At 34.7% G+C, this 25174-nt stretch overlaps 1 long non-coding RNA gene and 1 pseudogene across 1 annotated transcript in view; both read left to right on the forward strand.

Moving 5' to 3' along the window:
* LOC107527566 (uncharacterized) overlaps positions 1 to 25174 on the forward strand; it is a 169340-nt gene that overhangs the window by 124521 nt on the left and 19645 nt on the right. The window lies entirely within an intron of this gene.
* On the forward strand, positions 12827 to 13693 carry LOC107527565 (transcription factor E2F6 pseudogene; annotated as a pseudogene).

Genomic DNA, 25174 nt, shown 5'->3' on the forward strand with positions numbered 1-25174 from the left:
ACACAATTATGAATGAAATTTCCTGAATAGGAATGCAAGCTATATGAAAACAGAATTATTTTTTTATCTGTTTGGTACACTGCTGTACCTAGAGCATAATAAATATTCAACATTTGTTGAAAGAATGAATATGTTAGCTCTGTTCAGGTAGCTCAGTTGGTTAGCTCCTCATCCCAACATGCCAAGGTTGTGGGTTCAAAACTCAGTCAAGATACATACAAGAACCAATCTGTGCATGCATAAATAAGTGGAACAGCAAATCTATGTTTCTCTATATATACCTTCCTCCCTCTCTCTAAAATCAATCAATTTAAAAAAAAATGAATACACTAATTAAAGCATGTGTTTTGTTACTCATTAAGTAGCTTGACAAATAATACATTCTGCTTATTCCATTTTAATTGACCAATATATTTATTTTTTAACTTTTTTATTTTTATTTTATTTTTGTCTGATTGATCAATCATTTGTTAATATAAGTTATATAGTATCTGAACACAGGTAGCTTTAACAGTTTTAGTAATGCTCAATTGTAAGGCTGCTTAAGGAGTTGACAGGTATATATATGTGTGTGTCTTGTGTATACATATATATATATATCTTTATTGTTGAAAGTATTACAGATGTCATCTTTTTCCCCCATTGATCCTCTATTATTATTTTAAATTAAATTTATTATAACATTGGTTAATAAAATTATATAGGTGTCAAGTGTACAGTTGTATGATACATAATCTTTATATTGCATTGTGTGCCCACCATCCAAAGTCAAATCATCTTCCATCTTCATATATTTGACCCCCTTTACCCTTTCTACCCCCAACCCCACTTTTCCCTTTCCCCCTGGTAACCACCATACTGTTGTCTGTTTCTATGATGTTATTTTTCTTCTATGTTCATTTGTTGCTTTCAGTTTTATATCCAGCATATGAGTGAAATCATATGGTTCTTAACTTTTTCTGTCTGACTTGTTTTGCTTAGCATGATCTTCTCAAGATCAATTCATGTTGTTGCAAATGGCAGTATTTCATCTTTTCTTATGGGTGAGTAGTTTTCCATTATATATATGTACAACAGCTTATTTATCCAATCATCTATCGAAGGACACTCGGTTATTTCCATGTGTTGGCCACCATTAATAATGATTCAATGAAAGGTATATATTTTTACGAATAAGTGTTTTTAATTTGTTCAGGTAGATACCCAGAAGAGGAGTTGCTGGGTCATATGGTAACTCTAAATTTTTAAGGAACCTCCATACTGTTTTCCATAGTGGCTGTACCAGTTTACATTCCCACCAGCAGTCAATAAGGATTAATTTTTTCTCATAACCTCTCCAACACTTATTACTATTCCTGTGAATAACAGCCATGCTAACAGGTGTGAGATAGTGTCTCATTGCAGTTTTGATTTACATTTCCCTAATAGCTAGTAAAGCTGAACATCTTTTCATATACCTGTTGGCCATTTGTATGTCTTCTTGGGAGAGGTGTCTGTTCAGGTCCTCTGCCCATTTTTTATTAGATTGTTTGGTGTTGACTGATAAGAGTTCTTTATATACTTTGGATATTAACCTATAGATGGAGCTGTTGTTTGTAAATATCATCTCCCATTCAGTTGGTTGTCTTTTTTTTACTAGCAGTTTCTTCTGTGGTGCTGATGCATTTTAGTTTGATATAGTCTCATTCATTTACTTTTGCCTTTACTTCCCTTGCCTTTGGTGTGAAATTCATAAAATGTTCTCTAAGACCAAGGTCTATAAGTTTAATACCTATGTTTTCTTCTATGTAATTTATTGTTTCAGGTCTTATATTTAGGTTTTTGATTCATTTTGGGGTGATTTTTGTACATGGGGACAAACCGTTATCTAGTTTCATTCTTTTGCATGTGGCTTTCCAAATTTTCCAGCACCATCGTTGAAGAGATTTTCTTTTTTTTTCTATTGTATGATTTTGGCCCCTTTGCCAAAAATGATTTGCCCATATATATCTGGGTTTGTTTCTGTGCTCTCAAATCTGTTCCGTTGGTTTGTGTATCTGTTTTTCTGCCAATACAATGCTTGAAAGTGACAGGATACAAAATCAATATACAAAAATCCATTGCAATTTTACATACTAACAATGAAATTTCAGAAAAAGAAATGAAAAAGCATTTCTTTCACAATAGCAACAAAAAGAATAAAATACCTAGGAATAAACTTAATAAAGGATGTGAAGGACCTATACATTGAAAACTACAAAGCATTATTTAAAAAGATTGAAAAAGACACAAAGTAATGGAAAGATATTCCATGTTTATGGATTGGAAGAATCAATATAGTTAAATGGGCAATATTATCAAAAGAAATATACAGATTTAATGCAATCGCCATCAAAATCCTAATTGCATATTTTAAAGAAAGAGAACAAGAAATCAGATTTGTATAGAACCACAAAAGAACCCGGATAGCCAAAAGCAATCCTGAGAAAAAAGAACAAATCCTGAGGTATCATACTCTGACTTCAAATTATAGTATTTTTAACTATAAGCAGTGTTGTACAGAGAATATCTAGAACTTTTTTTCATCTTGCAAGAATGAAACATTATACACACTCTGCTTCTCTGAGTTTTACTATTCTTCATTCAAGTGGTATCATGTAGTATTTGTCTTTCTGTGTCTAAGTCATCCATACTATTCAGGATCATCCATGTTGTCACAAATGACAGGATTTCAGTCTTCCTTAGTCTAAATTCAAGAGAAATATTAGTCTGTAGTTTTCTGCTTTTGTACTGTCTTGGCCTAGTTGTGGAATCAGGATAATGGCAACTTCAGAAAAAAACAGCTGAGGAAGTGTACTCATTATCTATGAAATTGTACAACATTAGTATTAATTGTTCTTTAAATAATTGGTAGAATTTTTTAGTGAATCCATCTGGTCCTGGAAACTTCTTTCTCAGGAGATTTTTAACAATGAATTCAAGTCCTTTAATTATTATAGGTCTATTCATACTCCTTATTTGATTGTATTTGAATTTGTTTGGCTTTTGAATTTTAAGGAATCGGTCCATCTCTACTCACCTGAGGAATTTATGTGCACAAAGTTGTATGTAGTATTATCTTACTTTTCATTTAATAGTTGCAGTATCTCTAGCAGTATTCTCTGTTTCATTCTTGGTACTAGTGATTTGTTCTCTGTTTTCCTAGAAGCTTCTCAATTTTATTGATATTTTGGGAAAACTCTTTTTGCTATGTTTTTTCTGTTTTCCTATTTTAAATTTCACTGATTACTATTCTTATCTTTATTATTTTCTTCCTTCTTATTGCTTTCAGTGTATTTTGTTTTTTTTCTTTCTAGTTTCTTAGGTAAGAACTTAGATGATTAATTTTAGCACTTCTTTTCTCATATAAGCATTTAATGGCGTAGTTTCTTCCTCAACACTGCTTTGGCTACATCCTGTATGTTTTAATATGTTGTACTTTAACTTTCTCAGTTCTATGTGTTTATAAAATTTTCTTTGAGACAACTGTGACCCCTGGAGTAGTTAAAAGTGTGCCGTTTAATGTCTGTTTACTGATTTTCCTCTCCGCCCCCCCCCCCCCCAACTATTGGCTTGTAGTTTGATTCTATTATGGTCAGAGGACACATTTTGCATACACTCAATTATTTTTCAAATTTTTTGAGGTTTGTTTTATGACCCAAGACATTGTCTGTTTTAGCAAATGTTCCATGGGTGTTTGATAAAAATGTGAATTCTACTATTCTTGGGTAAGATATCATATTAATCTGATACTAATATAGTAATTATTTTATTTATTTACTTATTTATTGTTAACATGCTATATCATTTCCATGACTTTACTCTAGAACTATATATCTTGCTGAATTTGAAAGTAGTACCTTATAATTAACATGCAATAACATTGTGTTATTTTTATCCATTCTGCCAATCTATGGCTTTTGGTTAGTGTCTGAAGACCATTTATATTTAATATAATTATTGATGTGTTAGTGCTTAAGTCTGCTATTTTTTATTTTCTGTTTTTTCTATTTCTCATTTCTCTGTTTCTTCTTGAATTCTTGTGGGTTACTTGAATAATTTTTAAAAATTCATTTTGATTTATTTATAGTGCTTTTAAGTGTATATCTTTGTATAGTTTCTGTAGTTGTTCTTCAGGACTATATATACATATACACACAAACAGTCTATTTGTATCATCATCTTACCACTTTGAGTGAAATGTGGAAGTCTTATTTTCACTTAGGTTCTTTACCTTCCTCACTCTAAAATATTATTGTTTTGAGTATTCTATCATGTTATAATTTTTTGTCTTCAAATATGACTTATAAAACTCATTAAATGAGGGATAGTCTACTGTTTGTACCTTTCCTTTGTGCTTTCTTCCTCTCTGATGCTTTAAGATTCCTCTTATCACTCATTTTCTGTTTAAAGTACTTGCTTTAGCCAACTTTTAAAGGTTGGTCAATTACTTAATAATTGTTTTGATTTTCCTTAATCTGAGAATGTCTTTATTTTCCATTTAGTCTAGGAAGAGAGTTTTGCTGATTATAAAATTCTGGTTATTGATAGTTTTTATTTTTAGTATTTGCAAATGGTGTGCCACTTCCTTCTGGCCTCCATCATTTTAGGACACTTAATGTTCCCTATAAGTAATGTGTTGTTTCTCTGTATATGTTCTTAAGATTTTTCTTTGTTTTTAGTTTTCAGAAATTTAATATTGATTTGTGGTGGCATGAACATCTTTGGGTCTATCTTGTTTGGAGTTCACTCAACTTGTAAATTCTGTAGATTTATGTCATAACTAAAAATGGAGAAGTTTCAAAAATTACTTTTTTGAATACTCTTTCAGCCTCACTTTCCTCCTTCTTAGACTTAGATGATACAAATGTTGGATTTTTTATCATTGTCTTATGGCTCCTTGAGGCTATTTTATTTTTGTTCTATTTTCTTCAGATTAGGTAAATTCTATTGATATATCCACAAGTTCACTGATTTATCTTGTCATCTCCACTGTATTATTGAGCCTATTTTGTGAGATTTTTATTTCTTTTATACATTTTTATATGTAAGTTTTATAATTTTCACCTGCTTCTTTTAAACAATTTGTAATTGACTGCTAAAATATTTTTTACAGTGACTTTTATTTTTTAAAAAAGATATCTTTATTGATTTCAGAGCGAGGAAAGGAGAGATAGAAACATCAATGATGAGAGAGTCATTGATGGGCTGCCTCCTGCATGCCCCCGACTGGGGATCGAGCCCGCAATCCAGGCATGTGCCCTGACTGGGAATCGAACCCCGATAGCCTGGATCCTGGGTTGACGCCCAACCGCTGAGCCACACCCGGCTGCGCTACGGTGACTCCTTTAAAATGTGACAATTTCAACTTCTAATTTACCTCAATGTTGTCATCATTTGATTGTCTTTGCATTCAATTGTGATTTCCCTGGTCAGTGTATGATGAATAATTTTCAGTTGTATTCTCGAAATTGTGTCTATTAATTTAGAAGAGATTTTCCAGGTCTGACTTCATATATTGTGAATGGGTTCTCTCTTGCAGATTTCCCTTGGTTACTCTGGTATCTCTTGTTTGGGGAAGAGAGTCTTATACCCATGTGTGCTAATTCACTGGGCTTTGCTGATTTTAGTATGGGATCTCTCTTGCCAACTACTAGTCTAATGTGTATGGTCTTTGGAGTGGCATCTTCCTAGGCCATGCCACTTGTGGAAGAATCTTTCTTGCAGTTGCCACTGATCTCCCTGTATCTCTCAGTGGGAAATGGCAAGCTCAGTCCTGTGGGGACAAAGGAGATACCCAGGTTTTGCTACCTTTTCAGGTGGAATCCCTCTTGATGCTACCTAACAATGCTTGTTATTCTTAGTGGGAATATGAGTCTCAGTTGGGGAAGAAGAGCACTTCCTTTGGCTGTTTGTTGTCAGCAAGGATCTTGATCAATCACATTGCTGACCCTGTGGTTTCACCTGATTTTGTGAGAAGGACTCATATTCAATTAGGTGAAAAAAATCAGCATATTTGAGCTGCCTCTAAAGCTATGTTGGAGGTAAAGAAACATTGAGATCAAATTGCTGTATCAGTTTCCTGTGCTACTATAACGAATCACCAAAGACTTTGCTTAGAACAACACAAATGTATTATTTTACAGGTCTGGAGGTCAGAAGTACAAAATGGGTTCACTGAAATAAAATCAAGATATCAGCGGGATTGTTAGTATTCTGAAGGCTCTAGGGAAGAATACATTCCCTTGCCTTTTCCAACTTCTAGAGGCTGCCCACATTCCTAGACTCATGACCTTATATCACACTGCCCTTCGTGTCCATTGTCATATCACCTTCACTGACAACAACCCTGTTGCCTCCCTCATATAACAACCATTGTGATTATATTGGCTCACTGGATAATCCAGGAAAATCTCCCCATCCTAAGAACTATAAATTAATCACATCTGAAAATCCTTTTACCATGTGAGGTAACATATCCACAGGTTTCAGGGATTAGTTTTTCAGCATCATTATTTTACTCACCACAGTTGCTTTCTTCCGTGGGGTGGAATTGTCATAAGATGCCCTACCACAGTCCTGGAGTCCCTCTCCAGTTTTCCTTTCTCTTTCTATCTTTCACAGTTCTCATTTCATTTTCTTTGCATTATTTCTAGGGCTTGTAGTTTTACTCAATAGAAGGAGCATGAAAAAAAATGAGATTGTCATTTTGTCCCAATAAAGAAAACAAAACTCTATTATTTTGAACTACATACCTGGTGATTTAAAGGCCCTAGAATTTTTGATCCTAGAATATTTCATTGTTTCCCCTGACAGTTCCTTAGTGCCAGTGTCTGCACTTACATTAATTTAAGTGATTTTGAGGTCTGAAAGCAATGTAGAATGTTGTGTTTTTTTAGAAATATATCTTTATTGATTTCAGAGGGAGGAAGGGAGAGGGAGAGAGAGAAACATCAATGATGAGTGATTCTGATTGGCTGCCTCCTGCACGCCCTTGGCTGGGGATCAAGCCCCACAACCTGGGCATGTGTCCCAATTGGGAATCGAACCAGGATCTCCTGGATCCTAGGTCGGTGCTCAACCGCTGAGCCACACTCAGCAGGGCAGCAGTGTAGAGTTTTAAAAGAAGGCTCTAGACTGTTTTCTTAGTTGTTTTTGTCTAGGCTCAGGTTATAAGAGGTGCGAGATACGAGCCATTTCACTGCTTGGCACTTATTTTGGCCGTCCCTATAAATATAAGATATGACAAAATAAAGTACATTTAAGTTTATTCAGGTGCTTTCATTTAATATTTAAGTGCAGAAAAGTAGCTGGCCACACAGGCGAGTTCTGGCTGGAACAAGCCAGTCAGCAAGGTGTTAATCCAAGACATCTGGCGTGTTCCTGGTTATCTTTAGTTCATTATGCCTTTGTTTTTTTATGGTACTCCTTCTTGATTTAAGGGAAGAAGCATACCTCTTATTCCTAAAGCTAATATTATCTCATTCATTTATGAAATTGTTTCCTATCATTTTCTTCAAATTTTTGTTAATGAAACTTCTTTCTTTAGGCCTTTCTACATGCATATGCATTCTCATTTCAAAAAACATTTTTATGGGCAGACAGGATTAAAGTGAAGTAGAGTAAAAACACAGCTCTGCAGCATACTTGCTTTTACTTCTCCCTAAGTGTTATGACTGTTTCCTAAAATTATAATAAAAATAACATCTGCCTCATAAAATTGAGACAGTTAAAGTCCTTACATATGTAAAATACTAGTCACAGTGTCTAGTGCATTGTTAGCTTCCAAAAAGTTGTATTTATCTTTATTAATATTATTATAATTTTCATAGCCTCTGTAAACCACTATGATTCTTTTCTGACTTTATTTGGCTTCTTTATTGCTTTCTCTCCTATTTTCCCCTAAATGTGGACATTATCCCTAAATTCTGTGCCTAACTTTTCTATTCTTCTCTTTTAATAGTTTTTTCCACTGTCTTAGATGACTACAGGTGGCTCCAAATTTTATCTTCACTGTGGCCTCTTTTGTGATCACCAATTACCAAGTCCTTGCCAATACTTTCTTTATAAAGTATACTACTGCACATAACTGGAGTTATTTCCACTTTTGACATTCCAAATCATTGCATGGAGTTCCTAATCATCCTCCCTGTCACAAATCTTTCACTATTAACAATCTGTACTATATATTGCTTGGATCATGGCTCTCATCTGCTCAAAAAACTTTAACATCACCTCATGTAAGATAAATATACAGCTTGGCTGACATTTAGAGGCCTCCAGAATTTATTTGTATCTTCTTTTCCAGCCTTTTTCTTACAAGTCCAATACATGAGACTGCCACTTTAATTAAACTGGCTTACGACTCACTGTCCTTTGAATATACTTAGTGCTCTGAAGTACTGATGTTTTCCCTCACCTTGAAATCCCCTTTTCCCTCCTTGTATTTAAACTTTACAGATCCTTCAAGGCTCAACTCATCACCCCAGCGAAGTTTTCCCTTGGTAATTCTTCCCCTTGTGTTCTCCATCTCATCTGAACTTCAGCTGCACTTAATGTATATTTATTTCATTGTATTTGCAGTTAACTTGTTTGTATACATATTTATTAAGTGAACATTTCTGGAATGTCTAATATATATAAGACACTGTACTAGACCCTGGGAAGAAATAGTTTCAGTTCTTCAAGGTCTTTCATGCATCACCTTAAATTAATTGCACATTCAGTGATGAGCAGGCTTGTGTTTAATCCTTAGAGGGTCCATAGTAGAAAACACTATTGACATTTGTGGATATTGTAACAAGGATAACTGTGGCAATCTAGGCCATTCTAGTAGGCTCTTTCTCAAAACCAGTTATTGGTGAGGCAGCAGCAGGAGTCTGCTTCCCATAACCACAGGCATGTGACATAAAAGGAAGACGTTACTGTGGGTCCACTGATCTTCCTGGAAAATGCTGAGGATTATAGTATGGAGGGGTTTACTTTATCTGCTCATAGCTCCACATATTTATGTTACCCAGTACAGGAAAATATAAAAAGTCAATTGCATATGACCATAAATATATGAAAATGTTTGATAAAGAAAATAAGAAACATTCTAATATAAACTTGCAGCATAGGTTAATTTACTACATAGATTAAAGTACACATTTTATATTGATACTTGAGGAGTCAATCACTACTAGTATGACTGTCTTTCCTACTCCCTATTGGATTGTACCTACAGCTATCTCAATTGTTCTTGCTATTTCAGTCAGTCTATTGGACTATTGAATGCACTGCATAATGGAAACAGCTGGACAACTGCTGGACTGTTGTGCCTAATTATTGTAGCAGATGGCTCTGCCATGACAATTAGTCTTAAAATGTGCAACATGCTGAGGGTATGAATTTTATCCTATTTATGCTCATAGTTTTAAATTTAAGAACCATAAGGAGCAGTGCATACCAATAAATATTAAAGTAAAATAACCATTTTAGCTATTTTTAAACCATTTGTTTAAAAATCCTAATAATGAAATAATCTCTTCAAATCCTGCCCTAGCTAATGACACCAATGTTAATATGATAGTTCTAGCATATTTTCAAATTTGACTTTTAACCCCCAAAGACTCTCAAGAGAAGAATCTCATGGAGGAAGTAATTTACCTATGTAATAAGAACTATTTATTTCTTAATTAAAATAATAGATAAAATTACTTTTGTACATTTATATTTGACAAAGTCAGACATTCTTTAGTGAGAAAATACCTATAAAAAGAGAGATTTTTTTTCAAGATATAAATAAAGTCAGAAAATTCTTCTCTATATGAGAGTGTTATTGCCAACGAGAGGCTTATTTGTGTGATCAGTTTTACCGAAGTCATGTTGAAACTTTGTCTGATGGTATTCAACATCGGTAAATCAAATTAATCCCATCATGTACTATGGATGTTTATTTCCAAAATATTAAAATTTCTTCTTTTCCCACCATTATTGCTTAAACTTATCATTGAGTTCATGTTCATTTTCATGCCAAAAACCACCCATTAATGGAAAGTAACATGTTTTAATGGAAAAAAACACACACAATGGATTAGGAGTCAGACAGAAATGACTTTAATAATATTTAATAATGTCTTGTGCTGATATATCATACAACTTTAGTAAGATATAACAAGACCAAGTTTCAGTTTTGTAATCAGTAAAATAGTATTACTCCTGTTCTCCTCAGGGTTCTGATTGTACCCTCAGGGCCTGAAGAAATCTTTTAACTACTGCTCCTTATTTAGAAAAAGTTATCTAAACAGCTAACTCTTCAAAGAAGTTGACTCATGGCCTCCATATTAACCGGCAGGTTAAAAAATAAAGAAATATCAGCCTAAAAGCTTTCATAGGTATTTTGGATTTATGGATCTGACAGTCTTACAAATTTATAGATCTTAAAATCATAGACTCTGTCAAGAAAGTACCTTCAGAGTTATGAAATCCTTTCTATAACATCTCTGACTTGCTGTCTTTCAGCCTGGGCTCAAATACCTGGAGTAGCATGAAATTATATTCTTAAATAATTATTAGAAAAAAAGTTTCTTTATATTGACCCCAAATCCTTCCATACGTCTGAGCACTGGAGTCCTGGATCTTTTGAAGACCACACAGGATAATTCTAATCACTCTTCTCCATGACAGCTTTTCAGATATTTAAGGCAGCTTTCAAGGCCACCTAATTTTATTTAGCCCAGGTTAAACTTGATATTTCTTCAGGTGTTTTCCAAGTGGCTAAGTTTAGCTCATAAGAAATTATTGCAGTGATAGAGAGGTAAAGCAGGGAGAACATAACCTTGTACTGGGAATGAAGCTGCAGGACTTGAAAACAGTTGGTTTTGTGTGTCAAGGAAGGAATAAATGATGACACTGAACTGTCAAGCTCAAATCAACTGGGAACATATAATGGAAAGATACTGGTGCTATCAGCCTGAATAAAGAAAGAAAAACGAATTTGAAAGGGAAGAAGCTAAGTTGATGTTTAGAAATATAGTTTTAGATGCTAAAAGGATATAAAAATGGAAATATGTAATGGAGTTATAAATGTGGACTTAGAACTCATGAGTATATAAGAATAAAAATGTTAAAGACAAAGTATTTCAGACTGGCTGGTAAAAATAAGTATGTAAAACAAATCAGTTATAACTCAATACTGAACTAGAGAACACATGTTCAATTTGAGTGCTGATCAAACAAATCATAACTTTAAGTTGTCCTTAGTATAGAGACTGCCAGTTTATATCTTTATTAGGTATAGAAAAGAGAGCTAAGAAAAAAAATTCCCATGAAACATCAGGCTTTCACATTGGGAAAAAATGGGACAATGAAAGTTGATTGTATAGGTACATGCGACTGAGAAGTAGTGGCCAGAGGAGGGGGAAGAGGAGAGCTGGGAGAGTGTACAGAATTACAGCAGCCAGGAAGGAGTCAAGTAAGTTAAATAAGTCAAATGTCAAAGACAACTAATATGAAAAATAAGAAACGGATATTGGGTTTTTTAGCTAGTGACCTTTGAGTGAAATAGAGTGGCATGGGAAGAATTTACAGAATGATTTGAGTAATGAGGTTTTGGAAGTATAGATAGACTATTCTTTTAAGAATTTTGAAGCGAAGGGAATTGAAAATGGCATTGCAGTTTGAAGGAAGTATCAGGATTTAGGAACTTTTTTTTTTTTCTTTTGATGAATGGGGACATCTTGAATTTGTTTTTATAATGAAGGGAAAAGATTTGGTGCCAAGTGAGGGATTGAAAATAAAGTAAAACCTGAGGTGAGGGAAGGAAAGAAAAAGGAATCTAAGGCTTAATTCTCTAAGATGGGAGGGGAAAGGATAATATGTATAAATATAGATACAGTTTGAATTTGAGAAGAGAGACACTGAAGAATCTCATGTTGTGACAGTGCTTCCAAACCAGATTAGATCTTGGTCATGTTTGATAGTATTTATTTCAAGAACTCATAATTAAACAGCAAGGGAGTATAGACTGAACATGTTCTATATATGCTCTAAGTTTCCGATATTAACAATTAGGTGTCTAATTAAAAGGTAAAGTTAAGAATAACTACTCTAATCATAATGACTACAATTATATTCAATGTAGTTCTTAATAGCGAGGTATACTAATCACTTACTTGAAAAAAATGTCTTTTACCAAGAGAATAAAAAATAGAACAAAGCTCCAGGATATTAACTCATTTTGTGTACATGTAATATTTTGTGTTTTGAAATATCTGGTAATATTCACCAGTTTTCATCCTTACATTTTCCTTAAACTGAATCACTAAATAGTACCATTACTACCAATTGTTGATATTGGTTCTCTTAGTTGATGCAATATATCTCTAATGAAAAAATGAAACAAAAAACCCACAAAGAAGTATTGTTGTCCTGTGATACATTCACTTATTAGGCATGCAGAGTACCCAGACATCATATTCCTTTTCTCTTACAACATATTTTTAAAAGCGGCTTAGTGAGGTGGCCTGGTGGCTGTAGGCATGCGCACTGAGTGTGGCGCACTGCGCATGCGGCAAGATGGCGAGCATGGCGTCCTGAAAATTGTGAGTCTCCTAGCTCTCCTCCAGCCTGTGTTATAATTCCGGGGACCAGGACCGTGGGTGGTGGTGCGTTTGTCTGTCCCTACGTCCTGGGCTAACCCTAGCCAGATATACCTCTGAGCAGGCCGCAAGCCTTCTTCGTGCTTGGCTCCTGAACCAGCGAGTTGGGGGTAGCATCCGACCCGACCAGCAGAAGGTGCGAGGGCCCGTGGGGTGCAAGGGCGAGGGGTGGCCGGCTGGGAATCAAGAGTCAGCAGCTGCCCGCACGGAATCTGCCCAATCTTCTCGAGGACCCGGCAGAGGAGCAGGTGCACCCCCAGCGCCAGAACCACACCACCATGGAGAGCCTGCTGCAGTCAAAAATAAGCATTGATTTAGAAGATAACGTACAAGCTGTGTGCAGGAGAAAAGCTCCAGAATGTAAGCGATCTCGTTTTGACTCATCACTGTTTATTCTAACTCGAAAATTTATGGATTTTGTCAGGACTGCTCCTAGGGGTATTGTTGACTTAAACAATATTTCAACAAAACTGGGAATACCAAAACGAAGATTATATGACATCACCAATATCTTAAGTGGCATTGGCTTGATTGGAAAAAAATCTAAGAACCATGTTCGATGGATAGGATCTAATATCCCCAATTTTGAAGCATTGCCCCAACAGAAGAAGCTGCAGGAGGGACTTGATGACTTATCAGCAATGGAAGATGCTCTGGATGAGTTAATTAAGGATTGTGCTCAGCAGTTGTTTAAATTAACAGATGACAAAGAAAATGAAGGACTAGCATATGTGACATACCGAGATATTCAGAGCATTCAAGCATTCCATGAGCAGATTGTTATTGCAGTTAAAGCTCCAGCAGAAACCACACTGGATATTCCTGCTCCCAGAGAAGACTCTATCTCAGTAGGTATACGGAGCACCAGAGGGCCCATTGATGTCTATTTGTTTGAAGTGAAACAGGGTAACTCAAGTAATGAGATGTCTGAAGGTGTAGAGACCTCCTTATCTAAAAGCAAGCACTCAGAAAACCCTGATAAGGAAGAAAGTCCTCCACATCAAAGTGAATAATTGCTTGAAGTTAGCAAGTGATGTTTTGAGAATTCGTGCATTGACTGTTTTTTGGAACATCCCATATGGATGAAACATGCATTAAGTTTGACTCTCAGAAGTTCTCTCATTCTCAGTCAGTAGCAGCATTGAAGCCAGTAGTGTTTTTGAGTAGTTCACTACTTAGATTACTGGATAATTGTGATTTCCACATTCAAAAACAATTATTTTCATAATTATTCATGGCTTTTTGTGAGTGAAATAGACATCCTGCCTACTGAAATAACTTCATCACTAACTATCACCAAAACAGATGGTCAGGCATGAAATGGACAGTTCTTCATGGACACTGCCCCTTCCTTCAAGGATTATGTGTCCTTATAACAAAAGAAATTGGCTTACATGGGTTCATGTCTGCAATTAGCTGTTGTACATTGGATGGGTGTACACACACACCTAAATGTGATTTCTCTGTATATATGTTCATAATGTTTAGATTACTTATGAAGTATGTCTAAATGAAACTTTTCACCATTGTACAGCCAAAATAATGTATATATGTAAAGTAACAGACAAACTCTCTTATTTTTGTGGTATCTATAACTTACTCGAATCCTCTGAATGAGAGTTAGAGGAAAGTTTTTCCAAACTTCTACATGTAGAAGTATCATAAGTATGCTATACATTTAAAGTTAATGGTTTTAATTGAAGAATTTCAGTATGATGCCCAGTGCCATAACTGGATTTCAAACTACCTACAGTTACTGTGTCTGAGCAGACCATTGGCAAGCCCCACACCTTTAGGGACAAGTATAGAAATGCCATCAGGTAGTAGCTTAATTGATTGTAAGACATGACTTCAGTCAAGGTGACAATTGGAAACTATTTTTCCCTTTTTGCCAGCTGATTTTATGATATGTTTCTGTATGTAGCTTTGCTCTTCAAGCAAAGGAGTTTACTTATGATGTGTTAGTTTTACCCTGGCCTCTCTCCAACACTTGTCCCTCATTTCCAAGTACCTGGCTAATTCTATCTCACTGGGCAAGCCATTTACCACTGTGCCTCAGTTTACTCAGTAGTTTACCATTATACTGTGAGCTCCTTGAGGTACTTTGTCTTAACTATTGTTATACCCAGAGACTTGCACCATGCCTGGCACATAAAAAGGGCTCAACAAATGTTTGAACAAATGAAATTTTTTCTTAACATAAAAGCTTTATTAAGCTATAGTTGATACATGAACAGTATATATATTTAAGATGTTCAATTTGCATTTTGATGTTTTGATACACACACACACATATAGTGAAATGATAACCACAGTCAATCTAATATATCCATCACCTTCACATGCTTACCATTTTCTTTTTTGTGTATGTTGAAAAGACAATACAAGATCTATTTTCTTAGTAAATTTCAAGTATAAAATACAGTATTGTTCACTGTAATCACCACACTACTCATTTTGTTAACTGAAACTTTGGTGAGGTTGGTCAAAGGGTACAAAGTTTCATAAGATTTTTTATTAAAAATTCTTTTTTGTGATATATTTATAGTTTATTAGAATATGAGGACCAATATCCAGCATGTCCCTAAGAAACCTTGGACTCTGAGCTTAAAGTGTAAATTGAATAGGTTTCTGGCATTATCTTTCTGGGGGAGCTGTACTGTGTGTTTTTATTTAATCAAAAGTACATATATATATATATATATATATATATATATATATATATATATTCATTCAATATTATTTTGTGTTAGTTTCAGATATACAGCATAATGGTTATACAGTCATATACTTCACAAAATGTTCCCCCGATATTTCCAGTACCCACCTGGAACCATATATAGTTATTACAATATTGATCACTTTGACACCTAGAGATGCTTTTGAAACAAGGGTTGATACTGTTTTATGCTAATGGAAGATAAAATTTGCATCTTAAAATGTGAACATATTTTTCTACTTAGTAAAGTTATTTTTTCTACTGTAGTTGTTTTTCCAAATATCCCTATATTTGTCCATTTATATATCTTAAAATGTGTGACTATGGCATTGATGGATTATATACTGTGATAAAAAATCTCTAAGTATCTCAGAAGGATACTTTTGTTTTATTTACTGTGCACCTTGTTATGAGGTCCCAATTATGGAACTTAAATTTTATGTTTTGTTTAAGAATATTTGGACATGGCAAACCTTTGAAAGTGTGTTTATTATGTATTTTAAGACCTGTGTTAGATATTCATGTTTTATTTCTCTTTATGGATAAAACCAAATAAAATGTGCAAATGCAAACACTTCCACCACTCCATTTGTTTCCTCTGAAGAAGAAAGAAGTAAATGTGTATGAATTTCTTTTAGCTCTTGGGAAACATGTATTTTATCTAGAACTCACTTAGTAATTGTAGTCTAGTGCTTAGCTTATATTCTTATAATGAAAATGAATCTAGTTACAGACATAACAGAGGGACATCATTATGTGTGAAATCTCTTGAGAGGAGCAGCTAGAGCAGAAAAGATCCCCTCAAATACAATGACTGAAAACTCTGTATAAAGTAAGTTATATTGAAGATCTGCAGTCTTACTCATTAAAATAAGTGTCAGAGTTATGCTGACATTAAGGAGTGTGGCTGCTAAATACTGGAACACTTGCATGCAATACCTGAGTCATTAGAAATCTCCAAAATAGTGTTCAAACACAGTGAGTGCAATGTACTGTACGTAACTAGGTATTGTACTGTAGTACAAAATAACCTTTTCATAAAAAGGGCAATCTCAAAAAAGCACTTTGTCGGAAAGACCTTTTTGAATGCAGAGAAGTAGTAGAGTACTTTGTGATAAAACCAAAACTGCTCTGTATATTTCAAATTACATAGAGAGGAAAGAAAAGATGTGCTTCTGGCTTCATACTGCCCAAAGAGTGCCTTTATAAACAGACTCCATGTACTTCAAAAGTTATTAGTTCCTGTTAACAGAAATTTTAACAGCCATTTTGAGATTAGCAGCTTCATATTCAAATGAATTATAAGGTGCTTCATTTTCTATTCAATAATCATTTTATTAATTTTTATATTTTTATTGAATTTATTGGGGTGACATTGTTAAATAAAATTATATAAGTTTCAGGTGTACAATTCTATAATACATCATCTGTATATTGTAGTGTGTGTTCACCACCCAAAGTCAGGTATCCTTCCGTCACCATTTATCCTCCCTGTACTTTTCTACCACCGCCACCCCCCTTTCCCTCTGGTAATCACCATAGTGTTGTCTGTGTCTGTGGGTTGTTGTTTTTCTTTACTTAATACCTACAACTTTTTCACCCAGCCCCCCAATCTGCCTCCCCTCTGACAGCTGTCAGCCTGTGTTCTAAATCTATGACTTTGTCTCTATTTTGTTTGTTAGTTTATTGTGTTCCATAGATCCCACAGGTAAGTGAAATCATATGGTATTTGTCTTTCTCTGACTGGTATATTTCACTTAACACTCTCTAAGTCCATTCATGTTGTCTCAGTATTCCACTGTATAAATGTACAACTTTTTTATCTACTCGTCTACTAATGGGCACGTTGCTGTTGTAAATAACGCTGCAATGAACATAGGGGTGCAAATATACTTTCAAGTTAGTGTTTTGGGTTTCCCCAAATATATTCCCAGAAGTGGAATTGCTGGGTCATAAGGCAGTTCCATTTTTAATTTTTTAAGGAAACTCCATCATATTTTCCACAGTGGCTGCAAAAGTGTGCATTTTCACCAACAGTGCCCGAGGGTTCCCTTTTCGTCACATCCTCGACAACACTTGTTTGTTGATTTATTGATGATAGCCATACTGATGGATGGGAGGTGTTATCTCATTATGGTTTTAGTTGTATTTCTCTGATAATTAGTGATGTGGAGCATCATTTCACATGTCTACTGGCCATCTGTTCATCCTCTTTGGGGAAGTGTCTATTCAAGTTTTTTGCCCATTTTAAATTGGATTGTTTGTTCTTTTGCTGTTGGGTTATATAAGTTCTTTATAAATTTTGGATATTAAGCCCTTATCAGATATATCATTGGAGGAAGATATGTTTACCCATTCAGTGGGTTGTCCTTTCATTTTGTGATGCTTTCCTTTGCTGTGCAAAAACTTTTCAGTTTTACGTAGTCCCATGTGTTTATTTTGTTTGTTTCCCTTGCCGAAGGAGATACAACAGAAAAAATACTGCCATAACTGTCTGAGATTTTACTGCTTATGTTTTCTTCTAGGATTTTTTATTGTTTTGAGTCTTACATTTAAGTCTTTTTTATTTTTTTATTTTTTATTTTTTATTTATTTTTTTACTTTTTAAATTTATCTTTTTTTTTAATATGTATAATTTTTATTTTTGTTTAAAGTATTACAGATGTCCCTTTTTCTCCTCAATGACCCGTTCCCCCCATTCCTTCCCCCTCCCCAGTCACTCTCCCCACCATTGTATCTTTATTGTTGAGAGTATTACAGGTATACCATTTTCCCCCGCAACTGACCCCCTCACTTCACTCCCACCCCCTCCCCAGGCCTTCACCCTGTTATTGACTGTGTCCATGGGTAATGCGTATATGCATATAACTTCTTTGATTAATCTCTTCCCACCCTCCACCCCCCTTCCCACTTTCCTCTGAAATATGATCGACTGTTGCACATTTAAGTCTTTAACCTATTTTGAGTTCATTCTTTTTTTATGGTGTAGTTTCATTTTTTTGCACCTGTCTGTCCAATTTTCCCAACACCATTTATTGAATGGACTCTTTACCCCATTGTATGTACTTGCCTCCTTTGTCAAATATTAATTGGCCATAAATGCATAGGCTTATTTCTGGGCTCTCTGTTCTTTTCCATTGATCTAAATGTCTGTTTTTATGCCAGTACCATGATGTTTTGATTACTATGGCATTGTAGTATAGTTTGATATCAGTTAGTTTGATTCCTCCAATTTTGTTCTTTCTCAAGATTCCTGTGGCTATTCTTGGTCTTTTGTAATTCTATATAAATTTTTGAAATATTTGTTCCAGTTCTGTGAAATACACCCATTGGTATCTTGATGGGAATTGTGTTGGATTGATAGATTGCTTTGGGTAGTATGGACATTTTAATTTTGTTAATTCTTTCTGTCCACAAACACTATATACACTTCTACTTATTTGTATCTTCTCTAATTTCTTTCTTCAGTGTCTTATAATTTTTTGAGTACAAGTCTTTTACATCCTTGGTTAAATGTATCCCTAATTATGTTTTTATGCAAGTTTAAATGAGATTGTTTTCTTGATTTTACTTTTTGATACTTCATTATTGGTATATAAAATGCAACCTATTTTTTTGGCTTTTCATTTTATTTATTTATTTATTTATTATTTATTTATTTATTTATTTATTTATTATTTATTTAATGTTTTAATTTATCTTTATTGTTGAAAGTATTACAAATGCCCCCTTTTCCCCCATTGATCCCCTCCACCCTGCACCCTACCCCAGGCCTTCACCACACTATTGTCTTTGTCCAAGGGTTCTGCATATATTTCTGAATATTAATTTTGCATCCTGCTACTTTACCAAATTCCTTTTATCAGTTCTAGTGTTTTTTTGGTGGTGTCTTTAGGGTTCTCTCTTTACAGTATCATGTTACCTGCAAATAATAACAGTTTAACTTTCCCCTTTTCAATTTGGATGCCTTTTATTTCCTCCTCTTGTCTGATGGCTGTGTCTAGGACTTCTAGAACTATGTTGCATAAGAGCGGTAAGAGTGGACTTTCCTGTCTTGTTTCTGATCTTAAGGGAAATGCTTTTGTTTTTTCCCTGTTGAATATAAAGTTAGCGGCAAGTTTGTCATATATGGCATTTATTGTTTTGAGGTAGTTTCCCCTGTTCCCATTTTGCTGAGAGTTCTTTTCATAAATGGGTGGTGGATATTGTCAAATGATTTTTCTGCTTCTATTGATATGATTATATAATTTTTATTTTTCATTTTATTTATGTGGTGTATTATGTTAATTGATTTGCAGATATTGTACCAACCTTGCATCCCAGGAATAAATTCCTCTTGATTATGGTGTATGATCTTTTTAATGTATTACTGCGTTCACTATGTTAATATTTTGGTGATGATTTAAAAATTTTTTGTTGTTGGTATTAAACCTCACTGGAGGCTTTTCCCATTGATTTTTTTTTTTTTTTTTTTTTTTTTACTGTTCAAAATATTACAGATGTCCCTTTTTTCTCCCCATTGACCCCTTCCACCATGCCTCCACTCCCCTCCCCAGTCCCTCACCACACCATGTCTATGTCTTTGGGTTATGCATATATGCATATAAATTCTTTGGTTAATCTCTCCTCCCTACCTCACCCCCTCCTTCCCACTGAGATTTATCAGCCTGATCCATGCTTCCATGTCACTGAATTTATTTTGTTCATCAGTTTATTAAGTTCTTTAGATTCCACATATGAGTGAGAGAGAATAGAAAGGGACGGAGGGAGAGAGAAAGAGAGAGAGACGTTGATGTGAGAGAGACACATCAATAAATTGCCCTGCCCTAGGCCAGGGATCATACATGTAACCCAGCCCAGCCGGCATGGCTCAGTGGTTGAGCACTGACACGTAGACCTGGAGGTCATGGTTTGATTCCCAGTCAGTGCACATGCTTGGGTTGTGGTCTCAGCCCCCCAGTGGTGATGTGCAGGAGGCAGCCAATTGATGATTCTCTCGCATCATTGATGTTTCTATCTCTCTCCCTCTCCCTTCCTCTCTCTGAAGTCAACAAAATTTAAAAAAAACAATAAAAAAAAAACCCCGCAACATGTAACCCAGGTATGTGCCCTTGACTGGGAATTGAACCCATGGCCCTGTGGTGCACAGGCTGATGCTCTAACCACTGAGTAACACCAGCCAGGGCTGGTGATGATCTTTGCATCTATCTAAATTCATCAGGAATATTGGCCTATAATTTTCTTTCTTCGCAGTGTCTTTATCTGGCTTTTGAATTAGGATAATGCTGGCCTAGTAAAATGAACTTGGGAGTTTTCCCTCCCCTTGAAGTTTTTGGAATAGTTTGTGAAGGATAGGTGTTAGTTCTTTGAAAGTTTGGTAAAAAATCACTTGTGATGCCATCTGGTCCAGGAGTTTTGTTTGTCAGAAGTTTTTTAAATTAATACTTCTATTTTATTAGTTGCAATCTGTCAAGATATTCTGTTTCTTATTCAGTTTGGGAAGATTGTATATTTCTAGGAATTTATTCATTATTTCCAGATTATCCAATTTGTTGACTTATCCTTTTTGAAAAATATTTTCTTATAATCCTTTATATTTCTGCAATGTCAGTTGTCACTTCTCTGCTTTCATTTCTAATTTTATTTTTTTGGGTTCTCTCTTTGTGTGTGTGTGTGTCTGGTTAAATGTTTGCCAATCTTGCTAATCGTTTCAAAGAACCAACTCTTGGTTTCATTGATCTTTTGTTTTGTTTTTTTTTAGATTCTGTTTTGTTTATTTCCTCTCTGATATTTATTATTTTCCTTCTTCTACTCACTTTGTGCTTTGTTGTTATACTGTTTCTTCTAGTTCTTTACTGTGTAATATTAGAGTCTTTCAGATTTTTCTTGTTTCTTGAGGCAGGCCTGTAATGTTATGAATTATCCAAGATAGCTTTTTAAAACTGGAAAATATTAAAGTATGTTTTTTGTTGATATAGATGAGAAATCAAGAATTGTTTATCTTGGAATGAAAGGGGATGACTATAAGTGTAAAGTTTTTGAGTATTAGTGGGTGAGATTCAGTAAACAAGTAGACTCATTCATTTATGACAGGGACAAGGCAGAATATATCACCCTAAGGAAGATAAGATGGTTAATACAGTGGGGAAAAATTAAGAAAATCTCTTCTGTAGGTATTATCTGAGTGAAAAAAGAAGCAAAGACATTAGCCAAGAATAAGAAAAGGCAAAGGGTCTTTGATGTTTGAGGAGAAATAAGGTGACAAATTGTCATCTCAAAGAGTTGAGAAAGTTAACAAGGAAATGAAATATGTTGCCAGGTTATGCTAAGGAGCTGCTTGATTTTTGTGTTCATAAGTTTAAAGTAAAAGCAGTCATGATGCTTGGATGTTTTTCTCTTTTATATTTGGTTCCCCAAGTCTGGGTACAGAGTAGGAAGACAGTAGGATTTAGACATTTTATTATGTTGGAGGCATGTAAGATCAAGGTAGTTCAGGATATATATGAGAGTAATTGTAATAATGGTCCATGGAATCTAAGATGGAAGATAAATTTCTTTTTTAAAATTTAAATTTTTTTTTTTCATTTATTGATGAAAGAGAGAGAGAAGCATTGATTTGTTGTTCCACTTATTTATGCCTTCACTGGTTGCTTCTTGTATGTGCCCTGACCAGAGATTGAACCTTCAACCTTGGTGTATCATATGAGCTGCCCAGCCAGGGTGGTAAATTACTTTTCTATTTGAATTTTAGTTATATGCCTTTTAAAATTCAGGAAATTATTGTTATTGTAGCTGTTATATCTGTGTAACTTTGGACAAGTTAACTAACTTCTCTGAGCCTCAGTTTCCTCATTCATAAAAATGTGGCTGTACAGTCAAGGTTAAGCTAGAATAAAAAGTTATTCTAGGTATTTTAAGCAGAAAGGCACTTACTCAAGGAAATAGGTACTCAGGAAACTTTGGGAAGGTCTAGACCAGTGGAGGTGAGGGTATTTCAACTAACTTTCCAATGTCACTGAGGAACATTGTGTCATAAATATGTTCTCGCAATCCAGAAGAGATGAGGAAACTCCTGTAAATTAGTACTGATGCAGCTTTCTCAAATCTATTTGATGGCTGAAATGAAAAAATCTCATGTTAATGTTTTTCCATGACTGGACAAATTCACAATGAACATTAAGAAAATATATAAGAGACAGCATATTGAAGATAGATTAGAGGTAGTAAAGTTGATGATATATAACATATATTTGGGGGAGCAGGAAACCAAGATGCAATGAAACACACCGACAAAAGGGCTGCTATCCTCTCACATCTCAAATTCTGGGAGTTTGTTACTTTCTTGTTGTTACTGACTTTTCTATCCCTCTTACCCTTTATAGCTAATCAGTTTCCTAAGCTGATTCCTCTTTCTTAAAATTAAATTCAACCACCATTTATGGAGTATTTGCTGAAAATTCAGTCATTTAATCATTTATTTATTCAACAAATATTTGAATACTGAATACGTGCCAGACACTCAGAGTACAATGGTTGTCTTTCCCCTCATATGCAAATAAGTGTACCAGTGCTGTGTTTGGGAAGATCTGTACCCATTAGCTGTCACTTTCCATTCCCTCTTCCCCTCATCCTCTACTTTCTTTATTTGTAGCTTTGTCCACCTTGGACATTTCATATAAATGGCATCAAACAATGTGTGACCATTTTTGTACCTGGATTCTTTCAGTATAATATTTTCAAGGTTTTTTGATGTTATAACATGTATCAGTAGTTCATTCATTTTTAATGTCAAATATTTTATTGCATGGATATTTTATATTTTATTTATGCATTCATCAGTTGGTGGACATTTTGTTTTCTCCACTTTTTGATTATTATGAATAATGCGGCTATGAATATTTGTGTACAATTTTTTTTTTCATGAACTTTTGCCTTCAGTTTCCTTGGGTCTTGACCTAGGAGTAAAATTACTTGATCATATTGTAATTCAGTGTTTAACTTTTTGAAGAACTCTAAATGAGATGTAAAGAAACCCTGTAGTTCTCCTTCTTTATAAGGGAAAATGCCCAAAGGTAGCTCAATGAATTGAATGATAAGTAATTATCCTACACATATTCAAACAGCGCTGCATTTTGAGGAATTCAAAGTGATGCAAGAAAGGAGCAACCTTTCTAGTGAAGATCTGCTTATTTTTTATTACATTGTCTTATTTTTAAAATTTTGTTTTGCATATTTAATTTAAATGTGAGTGCTATATTATTTATATTTATAACATTAACACTTTTCATTAATTCAGTTACTAATTACTCTCTAGAGTAAAGCAGTGTTTTTGAAAAGCTGGTATTACAACAATTTATCAATGAAAATTTATATCCTATTATTTACTTGTACAAAATCAAAGAAAGAAAGTCATTGCAAAAAAAATTTATAACTAACTGGTTTGTGGACTTTAGTACAGTTTTGTAGTTTTATGAGGGTGCAGTTTCTTTTTCTAAATAACTGTAAAGCATGCCTTTTCTCTATAAGTCACATTGTTAAATATGACTTCTCTTAAAAATTTGCCAGTTGGAAGCATTAACCACTACTGTAAACTCTTTCTTCTATCTGTGCTTTTATTTATTGAAAACACAATGTTAAATAATTGGTAATTGAGTGACTAACCCAAGGTCCCAAAGCTAATAAGCTTGATGAAGGACTTGAATGTATTCCTCTATATAGAGATGTGAAGCTGTATGCTTTTAAACAATATATTTATATTTAATTTTTTTATTGTTTGAAATATTACAGATGTCCCATTTTCTTCCCATTGACCCCTTCCACCCTGCCCAACCCTCCTCCTCAGTCCCTCACCACACCATTGTTTGTGTCCTTGGGTTATGAATATATACATATAAGTTCTTTGGTTAATCTCCCCCCCCCGGCCCACCCTCCGCCCTACTTCCCTCTGACATTTGTCAGTCTGATCCATGCCTCCATGTAATTGAAAATTATGTTCATCAGTTTATTAAGTTCTTTAGATTCCACATATAAGTGAGATCATGTGATGTTTGTCTATCTGCCTGGCTTATTTCATTTAGCATAATATTCTCCAGGTCCTTCCATACTGTCTCAAACAGTAGGAGATCCTTCTTCTTTACAGCTGCATAGTATTCCATGGTGTAAATATCCCACAGCTTTTTTATCCACTCATCTACTGATGGGCACTTGGGCTGTTTCCAGATCTTAGATATTGTAAATTGTGCTGCTATGAACATAAGGGTGCATATATTCTTTCTGATTAGTGTTTCAGGATTCTTAGGGTATATTCCTAGAAGTGGGATCACTTTGTCAAAAGGCAGTTCCCTTTTTAATTTTTTGAAGAACATCTATACTCTTTTCCATAGTGGCTGCACCAGTCTGCATTACCACCAGCAGTGTACCAGGGGTTACCCCTTCTCCATATCCTCCCCGGCACATGTCATTTGTTGATTTGTTGATGGTAGACATCCTGACAGGTGTGAAGTGATGCCTCACTGTGGTTTTAATTTGCATCTCTCTGATGATTAGCGACCTTGAGCATTTTCTCATGGATCTCTTGGCCATCTGTATGTCTTCTTTGGAGAAGTGTCTCTTCAGATCCTTTGCCCATTTTTTAAATTAGATTGTGTCTTTTTTCCTCTTTTTGAGTTGTATGAGTAATTTGTAGACTTTGGAAATTAGCCTCTTATCAGATACATCCTTGGCAAATATATTCTCCCATACTGTAGGATTCCTTTGTAGTTTGAAGCTGATTTCTCTTGCTGTGCAGAAGCTTTTT

This window comes from Miniopterus natalensis, chromosome X (assembly GCF_054644295.1).
Source record: "Miniopterus natalensis isolate mMinNat1 chromosome X, mMinNat1.hap1, whole genome shotgun sequence".
Taxonomy (NCBI): Eukaryota; Metazoa; Chordata; class Mammalia; order Chiroptera; family Miniopteridae; genus Miniopterus; species Miniopterus natalensis.